We start from the raw sequence: 12,950 nt of genomic DNA, 5'->3' as shown, positions 1-12,950 counted from the left end.
CAGCAACGCGGCCGATGCACTGCATGTCTAATTCTGCTTGTTACAACTACGACACGTGCTTGATTGTAGCATATTTCTTCTCAGTGTTTCGCGTACTGCATTGCCACAAAAAAGGTGAGATACAAGGTCTCTATAAATAATGGTCAACCGAGCGCGCGTTTTCTTTTTTATGCAGCTGTTGCGCCCCAAATATTTACACCATGGATACAGAATGGTAGGCTACCTCCTCGTCAGAAACAAAGTGTCTTGTAAGGTAGATTCTAAGAATTATGCAAGGGACCAGTGTCGTGCTTCAAAATCTCACAAAAATTGTAACCAACGCACGGGATTCAGATCGCTATTTTCAGGTATTTAGCCAAGAAGACGCCATTTTTAAGAGTGGACTAACAGGCTCACACACACACAAACCCATCCACACACGCCCCCCTCTGCCGACTCGCTTGTCACACTCTCACACATACGCAGTCTGTCTGGAAGTCTCGTGCGTACTATGGGGTGTGGTTTATGCATTTGATTTGCAAACTAAGCAATCATCGTGTCGATCGTCGCGTACCTTGCCGTGACCAAAGACGTGTGATAAGAAGCGCGACACTTTCGTCGCCCCCCTTCTCGCGTGAGAAGCTACGTGACGTCAAGCGCCTTGTCCTTTTTAATATCTTTTTTTTTTCCATTTGTGTGTGTGATTTTGTCAAATGCCTTAAGTGCTGTAGTTAAGTGTTTTTTTTTTTCCTTTTTTTTTGTTGGGAGCAAAAAGAAAGAAAAACCTGCATGTTATAACAATTAGCTCCTCCAAATCCCCACATATTTCATAATCTTCAGGATGCTGACGAAAATATGATGAGTAAAATTAAAATTAAACTGCAGTATATCTAATCAATGAACTTACAATGTTATTTAGAAGTGCACATGTAAAACAACAACCAGGAACAACCAATTCACAGCTTTCTTGTAAGCATCATATATAAATAATGGCACCAAGATAAGGACAGTATAAACCAAAAAGACAACATTTGTATAGGTTCAAGTGTTTTGTCCACCAGAAAACATAAATTGAAAAATGTCTTAATGCACTAATAGTTAAATCCAAAGGCCAAATTCGAAATTAACAATGGACCATGGGCCATGAGTAAACACTTCAATCATGTAATGTTTTAATAATTTAGTAGTTTAGAAATTATAATATTCATATATACACACATTACAATTTTTTTTTATGATTTCTCCAAAGTATCAGTCATAAAACACAAACACATCAAATAGTTAACTCTATTGTCACAGTATGAACTCAAATAACACACAATTATCCATAAGCAAGCATTCAGTAGCACAGGTGACTGCTTTAAAAATGCATCCTAGCACTGGAGAGAGAGCTGAAAGAATCACACAGTGTAGTACAGTATAGTTACAGTACTTTATTACAATTACAGTGTTTTGAATTTATCTCACTAGTGTGCACTGGGCATGTGCTTGTCTGCACTGTAAATTATAATGAGTAAACCTTAAAAAAAAACAAGTAAAGTGAAATAAGAATAGTAATTTGTACTAACAAAGGTTTATTTATAAGTGTTGTAAACGTGTAACTCAGAATTACTATTTCCAACAACTAAATTAAGTACATTATACTATGTACGTATTTCAAACAACTCATTTAAATTTAGCTAAATCAAGTAACATTTCCTGCAACTTGGAATTTCTAAGTTGTATTTACTTGAACAGAAATCTAGTTTTGACCAATTGCCTTTAAAAAAAAAAAGTTACCATTACTCTAGTAACTTAAATACTTCAAAAATCTATTACAAATTCATGACAACAATGTTCTATTCTTCACACACATAATTACCCTAAATCAAATGTAGTGACAGTTCAAAGTTAAAGATGATATATTTTTTTCAATGTAGTTTTAACTCGTATTACAAAAATTTTGAAACAAAGCAAAAACAATCTGCTTTTAGTTATGTTAAACAATGGAGGTAGCAGTACAATGATTTTAAATACGGCAATGAGTTGGCCACACAAGTTGCCAATGTTTTTTTTTCTGTCCCAAGTCAAGCATCATATTGTAGGTTTTCTTCACAGTATCAGGGTAACCCACATGTAGTGATGCAAGCGTAGCACATGGTGGTCGGGAAGCAAATGTTGGAGGCAGACCCTGGAGACTATTCTTTGCAGTACTACCCTGAACAATGATGGCAGAAGACACTGGGTCAAGATTTGGAGAAGTACTTCATCGTCAGTGATAGTCAGCAAGCCAACAGATACTAGTGCCCAGACTGCATCAGCATCAGACACCTGTATAAAACCAAATAAAAACAATATTAGCATGGAAATGTGGATGATCAGTTTTCAGTGTTTTCTGTCTTGCCTACACTGCCATAACATTGGGTTAGTTCACCCAAACTTGAAATTCATGTCATCATTTACTCACCCATGACTTTAAGTTATTTTCAGAACACAAATAAAGACATTTTCAGCTAAATAAATTTCTGTCCTTTAACTGAATGTCTATTTACCCAAAATATTAGACACTTGATAATATAGCAATTACGTCTCTTTCAAAGATTTGAGCCTCTTTTCCACTGTCAGGCCAAACCATTCTTAATTCTCAATGCTTAACCATTCCATTCTGTGCTAATACGGATATGGTTTAATTTTTCACTGTTAGGGTGTTAACAGAGCTCTTTTGAATGCAACATAAATGTGTCAGTCATTGCTTTAGTAATGCAATAGTTAAGATATCGAACCTGATGTAAAAAGCACCCACGTTACGAAAGATTAAATATTTATTTTTAATTTTAGTATTACCTAGTTTACTTAACTCAAATAGCATGTTGCCCAGCTGCAGAGAAACTGGTGGCTAGGCAAAAACAAATGACCAACCCTGAGCAGTGACTACCATCTAGGCTTTCTACAGCACGTTCAGTGTGTTCAGATAAGAGTTCTGGATCAAGAACAGTTCACCAGTCCATGCCTAACAGAGTTCAAGTCGAAATATAACTGAAACTTCTCCTTACAATTCATTGAACAGTTTGGCCCAAAAAGTAGATTAATCGGCTCCATTCAAATGGATTGATTTGATGGTTTCTTGGGTGTCAGAGATTTGGGTTAAATATCTTCATCCGTGTCAGGAAGATGCACAGTTTTTTTATGGAATAGATTGACAGGAGGGAGATTAAATGGCACGTTTTTGATTTTTGATTGAACTAGGTATGTAATCAACATTAATCTTTATAAAGGTATCTCAGTAATATACCAGCAAATACACAGGCATTTTTTTTCTAAAATGGTGTTACTAACTATGAGAATTTACCAAGCAGGTTAGTTGTAGAAGTATCCGGGGGATCATGAAATTAAAACAGGTAGGCCTCAGATGGGTATGTAGTTCTGTCAAATCTTTTCTAAGTGTCAATAAAGAAGTCATTGAAGTCAATAAGCGCTGTTTATTTTAAATATTATTAATAAATATAATAAAACTATTAAACATTTAAGGTAGCATCATACATTTTATGGGTTCTAGGATGTGAAGTGTACTCTTAGATATGTGAAAAGAAACACAGTTACAAATACGGAAATATGGTTACAGGTATTCTGGATCTGCAATAAATTATTTGAAATTGCAAATAAAACATAGCACATGATTGAGTCAAAAACGGCTCTACTGCTGTTGAAATATCTCACCTTTATTATACTGAGACCAGTGATCACAAGAGCGCTGCTCAGAGAAGACAGATGACACAAGCTTTTTTTCCTAAATATGAAAAATAATTCTTCATATTAAATCAAGTTCCACTAATGTTGTGAATTGTAGAACAAGGACACATTCATTTCTTGATATTTGCATTTTTAACAATAGAAATAAATTTTCTATACATCTCTATTTGAGGCATCAGTAATAAAACCAATTCAAAGGCAGCATTTCTTCTGTTACAGTACTCTGTGTTTTTTAACACAGCAAAGAATTAATTACTGCAAAATAACGAGCTCATTCAGTTTAAACCTTTTAGTCTGGTTACGCAATGACTATGATTGTATTAAAATGATGAAAATACATTTGTAAACTGAAAAATGACTTTAACCTAAAAAGTGGCCAAAGCCTCACAAGTGTTATAAAATTATAGAGGAAATTTTGCAAACGATTACTGTTAACAATTAATACTATAAGTGGCACATAAAGATCATATTGACGACTTCTTGCATGTTCTTGAATTGTTTTTCGGAATTTACATGCTTTCATTTTTAACTAGTAAAACATTTTTCAATTTGAGAAATGAAATAAAAAAAAAGTCTTTAAAAGTTTTTACCTTTACCCAAATGTGCCACAAGTTGTGTATTTCTATAGTTTTTGTTCTAATAGCAGAATAGCAAAGATCGTTGCTCCCTGTTGCTAACACTGGTGCTGACAAGGAGAAAATGTTAGTCAGTTCAAATTAGCAGCACACAGAAAGATACATCCACACACTATTTTTTTTACTTACCTTATTATTATTGTGTAGAAGTAATCAATCATTCTTTGTCCAGAGGTGAAATGTAAACAGTATTTCTACTTTTTAGTTTAAGCAAATTCGACGCAGCTTCAAAACTTTGCTTGCTGCGCATGCTCACGGTCCTTATTTCTTCTTCTGTTGTTTTGTTCCTGTTGCACATTAGCGCACTGCTGCCTCTCACTGGTGAATTAATGTCATCTGTTTTGTTGTAGCTACTTGAATATTTTAAGAATTACTCATTGCAGCATGTTGTTCTATTCGCCTTAAAATTAGCAAATTGTGTAACTTAATAAAACCTAGTAAGTATAACAACTAAGTAAAGATAACTTATTATATTTAAGGAAGCTAAACAATTGTAGTGTGTGTATTTGTACTGTAGGTTTTGTCATCTGAGGCCAAAGTTTGATATTGATAGATCATGTAAGGGTTTTTGACTGGAGAATTTGATTTTGACATAGAAGTTTGCACAAGTTTGTGGCCTAATGGTTAGAGACTTGGACTACTTACAAGAAAGTATCCGGTTCAAGTCTCGGTGCTGGCAGGAGTTGTAGGTGGGAGTGAGTGAATGAACAGCGCTCTCTTCCACCCTCAATACCCTGAACTCAGTACCCTGGCACTGAAACCCCAGTTGCTCCCAGCGCTGGATCTGTAGCTGCCCACTGCTCCGGGTGTGTGTTCACTTCTCACTGCTGTGTGTGTGCACTTGGATGGGTTAAATGCAGAGCACCAGTTCCTTATTACAAGAGCATTTTCTTGTAGGCTACTCTACATGTTCAAATTAATAGCCTATATATTGATAATTAATTAATACGTTTATATATGCCTATTTGAAATTTTTTAAACTGTTTTGACACATTTTCATTTTCAAGTATTATGTCTATTAAAATAAGTCGGTACTATATAGTAGCCTACTTTTGTGTTGATGTCTACTGAAGCCTTATGATCACAGGGAGTCTGTCATAGCGAGTCAGTTCCGGACATATATGCAAAAAACTACGTACCAACAATAAACGTCTTTTTTAAAGCTTTTTATGCTTAATTTAGTGAGATAATTTGGTAACTGCATATGAATCAATTATATTTTCCTCTTCAATATTTGCAGCACGAAATAAACATTACTATTTGAATGAATGTTGAAAAAAAACTGGGCTGAGTTTCCCAAAAGCTTCGTAAGCCTAAGAAGTTCATAAAAACGATCATACTACTGATCTTAATATCACGGTCTGTTTCCCAAAAGCATCGTAAGCCTAAGAAGTTCATAAAAAAACGATCATACTACTGATCTTAATATCACGGTCTGTTTCCCAAAAGCATCGTAACTTAAGTAGCACTTGAAAATCATCGATCTACGGGTGCTCTGGAGTAATAGTTAAGCCCTAAGTGTATTTAAGAAACAGATTTATGCGGTTACCTGCAGGACAATCAGCAGATTACACCTTTAACTTGATTCAAGCGAAATATGATTATATTTACATTTACATTATTCATTTAGCAGACGCTTTTATCCAAAGGCGACTTACAAACGAGGACAGTGGAAGCAATCAAAAACAACAAAAGAGCAATGATAAGTGCTATAACTCAGTTAGGTTAACAAAGTATAGCTATGTAGCATAGGTTTTTAAATGATATAATAAATAAAAAGAAGTGTTAGAGGTAGTGTTAGAGGTCTTTATATCTTTATACATACATACATACATACATACATACATATTATTGCATAATACATGATAAGATAAGATGGAAGAGATGGATTTTAAGACGATTCTTGAAGATGGCTAAGGACTCAGCTGCTGGGATTGAGTTGAGCAGGTCATTCCACCAGGAGGGAACGTTTAATTTAAAAGTCCAATAAAGTGACTTTGTGTTTCTTTGGGATGGCACAATCAAGCTACGTTCACTTGCAGAACGCAAGCTTCTGGAGGGCACATAAGTCTGAAGTAACAAATTTAGGTAAATGGGTGCAGAGCCAGTGGTAGTTTTGTAGGCAAACATCAATGCCTTCAATTTTATGTGAGCAGCAATTGGAAGCCAGTGCAAATTGATAAACAGCGGTGTGACGTGTATTCTTTTCTGCTCATTTTTTTAGACATTTAGAAATTAATTAATTAAAAGGGGGAGGAAAAAATAGAAGCACATCTAAATTAAATGACTGAAAATAATAATAAAAAAAACGAATAAAAGAAATAATGTGGGAAATGCTTCAAAGACTGGGGGGGGGGGACTTGCTGAAGTTCATAAAACCAATAACGTCTCTCTCTCTCTCTCTCTCTCTGTCTCTATACTGTATATAAAGTAAATTATATATGATTATGTAAAGTATAATACACTATAATATAATAGTGTACTGTATTATAATTAATTATAATTATTATATCCAAGTTGTCTGTCTGGAACGCAGCATTAGGTTAACATCAATAAGCAATCGTGCACTACTGTTGAGCCATTCTAAGGTGAGATTTCAGCACTTGACAAACGGATAGCAACTCCTAAGTAACACTTAAAGGGGTCATGAAATGAGAAACCAAATTTGCCTTGATCTTTTGGAATATAAGAGGTCTTTGTACCATTAAAACGTTCTGCAAGTTTCATAGCTTAAGACGTCCTCCCCATTATAAACGAGCCATTTATTTAATCAAGCTCTAAATACACCTCGTTCTGGATCCATGGTAAGAAGTGACGTCACGGTGCGAAGTGACGTTCCAACCATTTGCATATGACCGCCTCCAGCACAAGACAACTACGCTCATTTCGGATCGTTGTCGCGCTGCGCGCCTCACAAGTGTTCAGTCGACGGACAGCGAGTGGGTCTGTGTACAGGAAAATTACAATGCCACGCAGATGTGCTGTTCCTGGCTGTGGACAAACAACATCTTTGAATACGCTGCCGAAAGATCCTGACGTCAGGGAAAAATGGATGCAGTTTATTTGTATAAGAGAATCTTGAAAATATGTCGCCTTTCTAGTAGGCCTACATGTAATAGAAGATTAAAAATGTTGCCTTATCAATGCTGCATCTTCAAATATGGCCTGTGCATGCATTTTTGTCCGCAGTACACCCTATCATTTCATTGAAATTAGGTAAATAATGTTGAACTGTTAGCATATTAAACTATAGAATAATTATGCAACAATAAACCGTTTTCAAGTGTCTCGGGTTACAATTTTTTTATTAATTCAAAATAGTTTCACTTTCCATGTGGACACGGGCTGATCCAGTCTTCGTTGTTGTGGTGATGGTTCATTTTCCTCTGATTCCTCATCTGATTCCGGCTCAAACATATAAGGTTTTATCATTGCAAGAGCCATCGCTTCGAATGCATCACTCGCTACTAAACAGTTACGCTCAATCCGCAAATGTTCCGTCAAATGTCGTTAGCCAATCATAACAGTGGGCGTTAACACTGAACTCTTAAAGGGGAAACAACCCAAAACAGACTGTTTGAATCAAAGGATGAGAAACAGGGTGGGAAAATGTCATAATTCACTACATTTTAAAAGTTTTTTTTTTTTTAACTATAGTAATACTATAATTGCACCTAGGGGACCATAATAATAAAATAAAAAAACCCATGTCATGACCCCTTTAAAGCACGGCTACGTGAGATTGCTTTACGTGCATATTTGGGAAATGCACGTGAAACAATAACGAACGATCGTAAAATTACTCGTAGAAAACGCTCTTAAGCGATAAGATCAATCGTTAACGGGAAACCCGACCCAGAACAGTTTAATACAAACGAATGTCTCGTGAATCGATCAGAGTTAGTTAAAAAAAAGTTAAAAGAATGATCGATGCCACAGACTTTTTTTAACTTCACAATATAACATAATTTTATTATCGTAAGCTTGACTTTATTCTTAAATTATGACGTTAATCTTATTTATTCAGTTATTTTTGAACGTGGCACAAAATGCTGCCTTAGGCTGCTGAATGAAAACACAATTTTGGCACAGCGAAAAAAAAAACGAAAAATGTAAAACCAGTGGCGATATATTTGTATTATCTAATAATAAAATAATGTCTTCAGAGTCAATGTTGCAAAAATGAATTTGACGAACCTGACTTGCCATCTCTGCCTTTATAGAGAAATGCATCTTTAGAATTACATGATGAAAGAGATTTTGTTTTCGATTTGAATTATTACGTTTTAAAATAGTAATTTAAAACGCAAAAAGCATTCTATAGATATATTTATCATGTCAGGGAAGCGCTCCTGCTAAAGACCAAGAAGAAATCGCATCCTGTTTGTTTTCCTTATTTTACAAAAGCATAAGGTTTTGTTGATATTGTGAGTGCACACATGTACAAGTAGACCCTTTGGAGTTCCAAATGATGCATACTCTTATCTTTATGAGCAAAAATGACGGCGCATTTTTAATTTTTTACTGTCATTAAAACAAAAAAGCAAGCTGGCTCCTCCATGTCCTGCAAAGCGCTCACTCTCCGCACAAACGATTGGATATGCGCCTGTGCTCATTTTCCTAAGTTAAATGTTTAAATTAATAGGCCTACTGTGAAATGCATGAAGTGTAGGCCTATTATGTCTGTTTATTTTAGGCAAGTCTTGTTGGTTTGAGAAGGATAAATTGATCAAACATCTAATGCTCAACTTACTGTCTGAACGAGCTGCAGCTTGCTCGTTCCTTTAAAAAAAAAAAAACTCGAATTTACCAAACGCAAAATTTTCCAAACATATTTTAAAATTAACTTAATAAAGAAACAAATAGAAATGACAACTTTTCTATTAAAAATCAAAAGTGAACTATTTTAATAGCTGTGTAATAGGGAAGAGAGAGAGAGAGAGAAAGTCACGGTATCCAGTCGACTCGGGCAAAGAATTCACACAAGCTGTTGGATAAAGGCCGGGCCCATTCATGGCTCTATTCGTTCCCTTGTTTTAATTAGAAGTTCTCCCCCAGCTATGTCCCAAAACTGCCAGGGCTCATATGCACCTGCATATCCTGGACCCAGACTATTCCACTGAGGAGACAGATGTGTACTTTAGGTGCTGTTATCATGATTATTACCTTAAAGCCTTACTTAGAGCAAAATAGGACAACGCCAAATTATTACTAATGTACTTATTCACACGTACGTCATGTACGTCATGTACGCATGTACGTTATCCAGACGCTTATCCAGACGCTTATCTACGCGTACGTTATCCAGACGCTTATCCAGACGCTTATCTACGCGTACGTTATCCAGACGCTTATCTACGCGTACGTTATCCAGACGCTTATCCACACGTACGTTATCCAGACGCAAAGTTAAAAACAATAATTTTTTTGCTACGCCGCCGCCGCGCAGTTTGAGCGCAGCTCCAACACGTGACCGTGACGTCTGACGTCTCATATCTTACGTCTGACGCCTGAATACTATGGGATTTTGGCCAGACGGCTGGCGAGCGTATACACGTTAGTTCTCCTCTCAGTTTGCTTAGTAAGTAGCAGATTTTGCACAAGATACACCTCATACATTTGAAGGATCCTACGAATTTGGACAGCCTTCGTCGCGGCGCTGTGACGTAACATCCTTCAAATGCGTCCTCCGAAGGATGTAGACCCTGAATTTGGACACAGCAATCGTCTGGCATAGCAGGCTAGTGTTCTGGCATGAAAATAATGAAAAATTAGCGTGAAAACTGAATATAATCCTACAAAATGCAGCGGGCTAAAGAAAACATTGTCGGAGCATACTGCCTAAAACTAAATCATAATGCAAAGATGAGATATGACGAGAAAATAAAGAGAATCAAAGGACTCGTTACGAGCAGAGCGTCTGGTCAAGGTAACACCCTCCAGCCCAAAAGAAGGGCATGTGAAAAGGCTGTGTTGTGGTGCTTTTGCAGACAGCCTGAAGAGCTTGATGACATGTTTGCTTGCGATAATCAGAACTGTCCTATACAGTGATTCCGTTTAGACTGCGTGGGACTCAGGAGCGCACCAGCCAGAGAAGAGTCATGTGTCTGTGACTTATCACCCACAACCTACCTCATACATTTTCAGTTTCTCATCATTTTTATCGAATCTTTATAAATGTATTCATCTAATTGTATTTACATGTTTATGTATTAATCTAAATGTATTTACATGTTAAATATGTAAAGAAACTGAAATTAAGTTGGTTGTTACTACTATTTAAGTTATGTAATTGTGTTTGCAACCAAAGAACACTGATTTTGCACAATTCTTCCTTAATAAAGATAAAGGAGGCAGAATTACATTCAATCTTTGTGCATTTTATTTACAGACATGGCTAAAAAAATATTACATGTGAGAAGAGACATTACTAAATCTTTTTTTAGAAAAACAAAAAACAAAAAAACATTTTACATATTAGATGTGAGCATGGTGTATAATTCTAACATGACACCTTCACAACAATACTTGGACACATTGGTCAAAGCACAGCACACAACCACAATTATTATCCAGCAAAGTCTTCAGCTCAGTCTCATGAGTGGTGTGGACAGTGTCCGGTGATGGAGGTGGATTCTCAGGATCTTCCATCTCAGGTGCAGGTGTAATGTCTGACAGTAACAATATAAAGAAATCGTGTCATATCTCAACCTCTATTCCTAAGGATTCCAGAATATCTATACACAGGGGGCAACATACACTACCCTTCAAAAGTTTGGGGTCAGTAAGATTTTTAAATATTTTTAAAAGAAGCATCTTCTGCTCACCAAGGCTGCATTTATTTGATAAAAAAAATAAATAAATAAAAACAGTAATATTGTGAAATATTATGACAATTTAAAATGACTTCTCTATTTTAATATATTTTAAACTAATTTATTCCTGTAATCAAAGCAGGATCACACTCCAACATTTCATAGGCAGGTTTGACTGCAAACAGAGTCACCAAATAAATTGCAATGTAGCCTAGATGTACAACATTTAAAACTGATTAACGTTACGCTTTAATACACTGGTAACTTAAGTTCATTTTCTAGCCATGTCATGCTAGTTAACAGTTAACATTTACAGAGAGTTATTGTAACTTACCTTTGTGAAAATGCTTTGAACACCATCATGTGTGTTATCGAAGGTAAGCTTGGCCTCCTTACCGCTGCTATCCACAAGCGTGTACCTCTGCAGACTGCAAGACGGGGGCGTAACTTGAAGTTGTCCAAATCACACAGAACCACGCGAGACCTCAAAACGATAAATTGTTGGCAATATGGCGGCACAGAGTAAAATATTGGTTACGTTTTAAGGGAGGCAGGGATTTTAGGCAGGATTTGATTAATGATGTGTGTGTAGATATTAATGTTAGGGGACAATGTGAGAGTGTACGTTTTAGTAGGAAAACGTATTATCTGACCCGCACTCCGGAACAGAAGAGGGCGGTAATGCACCAATAAGCTGGATGCCACCCGCCGTTAAACTGGAAGGAAGACGAATATGACAGCTTGCTGTGAGAGACAACGGTGAGAATATATATTTTTTCGAAATAATTATTTCAATTGAAGTGTATAAATCATTTTCATACAGTGGTATTGTTTTTGGAGTTAATAATTTATTCAAACTAAGGCGTAAAGTAAGCAACAAATAAGCAAAAGGTCTGAAGACGCCATCCCCAGGTATCACAGGCTCAGTCCGTCTGTGACCTACATAATATAGCATATTTGTGATTTAGCTGTAAACATGTTTTATAACGCATAATACTGCTAGACTATGAAAAACTGCAAAAAAAAAAAGTTTGCCTCATTTGCAGGAATTTTATGAAGCAATGATATCTGCAAATTTCCTTTATATTTCCTTTGCCTTTCCTTTTTTCTATGTATTTAAATGTATCTTTCTAAACATTATTACAGCATATAATAAATGATCATAATTAAAAAAAATACAGTTTTAAAAAGGTTTGGTAAGCCCAGTTGTTTTTTCAGCAGTTTGCTTGATTCAGTTCATAGCAATAAAATAGAACATAAGCATTGAGTTAAACTACAAACACACATTTTTAGACACTTATGTTTTTGTTCTTGATCCATTCACACAATAAATTAATAAGCAAGGTGGTCTGTTACTTGTTGCAGCTTAACATTAATGTTTAAACATTAGTTTATACTCATTTTCAGACCTCTCATGTCACTTGTGTAACCTCTCATATGAACTTGATCCATAACTACTATAAAGAGCTCCTATGCATGCATTAGAAATGCGCAACTATATACTGTTTTGTAAGCTTATGCAGTCCACAAATATTTATTCTGCACAAATAAAGTGAAGTGACATTCAGCCAAGTATGGTGACCCATATACTCAGAATTCGTGCTCTGCATTTAACCCATCCAAAGTGTACACACACACACACACACACACACAGCAGTGAAAACACAAGGGCACCTACAGTAAATCATGGTATTGCCAGCCCAAAACTCAAACCCACAACCTTAGTGTTAAAATTTTAATGTTTATGATGTGCATTGCTTCAGAAATACAAATTCTCTTTGACATTTGGAAA

At 35.9% G+C, this 12,950-nt stretch overlaps 1 long non-coding RNA gene across 1 annotated transcript; it reads right to left on the bottom strand.

Moving 5' to 3' along the window:
* Positions 1–1,252: 1,252 nt before the first annotated feature.
* Positions 1,253–3,337, bottom strand: LOC113047141 (uncharacterized). Its single transcript, XR_003276220.1, has 2 exons — positions 3,308–3,337; positions 1,253–2,289 (listed from the first exon to the last, which is right to left on the bottom strand). It is a non-coding gene; the product is annotated as an uncharacterized LOC113047141 (long non-coding RNA).
* Between the last annotated feature and the right edge of the window lie 9,613 nt (positions 3,338–12,950).

This window comes from Carassius auratus, chromosome 28, assembly GCF_003368295.1.
Source record: "Carassius auratus strain Wakin chromosome 28, ASM336829v1, whole genome shotgun sequence".
Classification (NCBI taxonomy): domain Eukaryota; kingdom Metazoa; phylum Chordata; class Actinopteri; order Cypriniformes; family Cyprinidae; genus Carassius; species Carassius auratus.
Note: the sequence above shows the minus strand (reverse complement) of the source record. Positions and strands in the feature narration are given on the sequence as shown.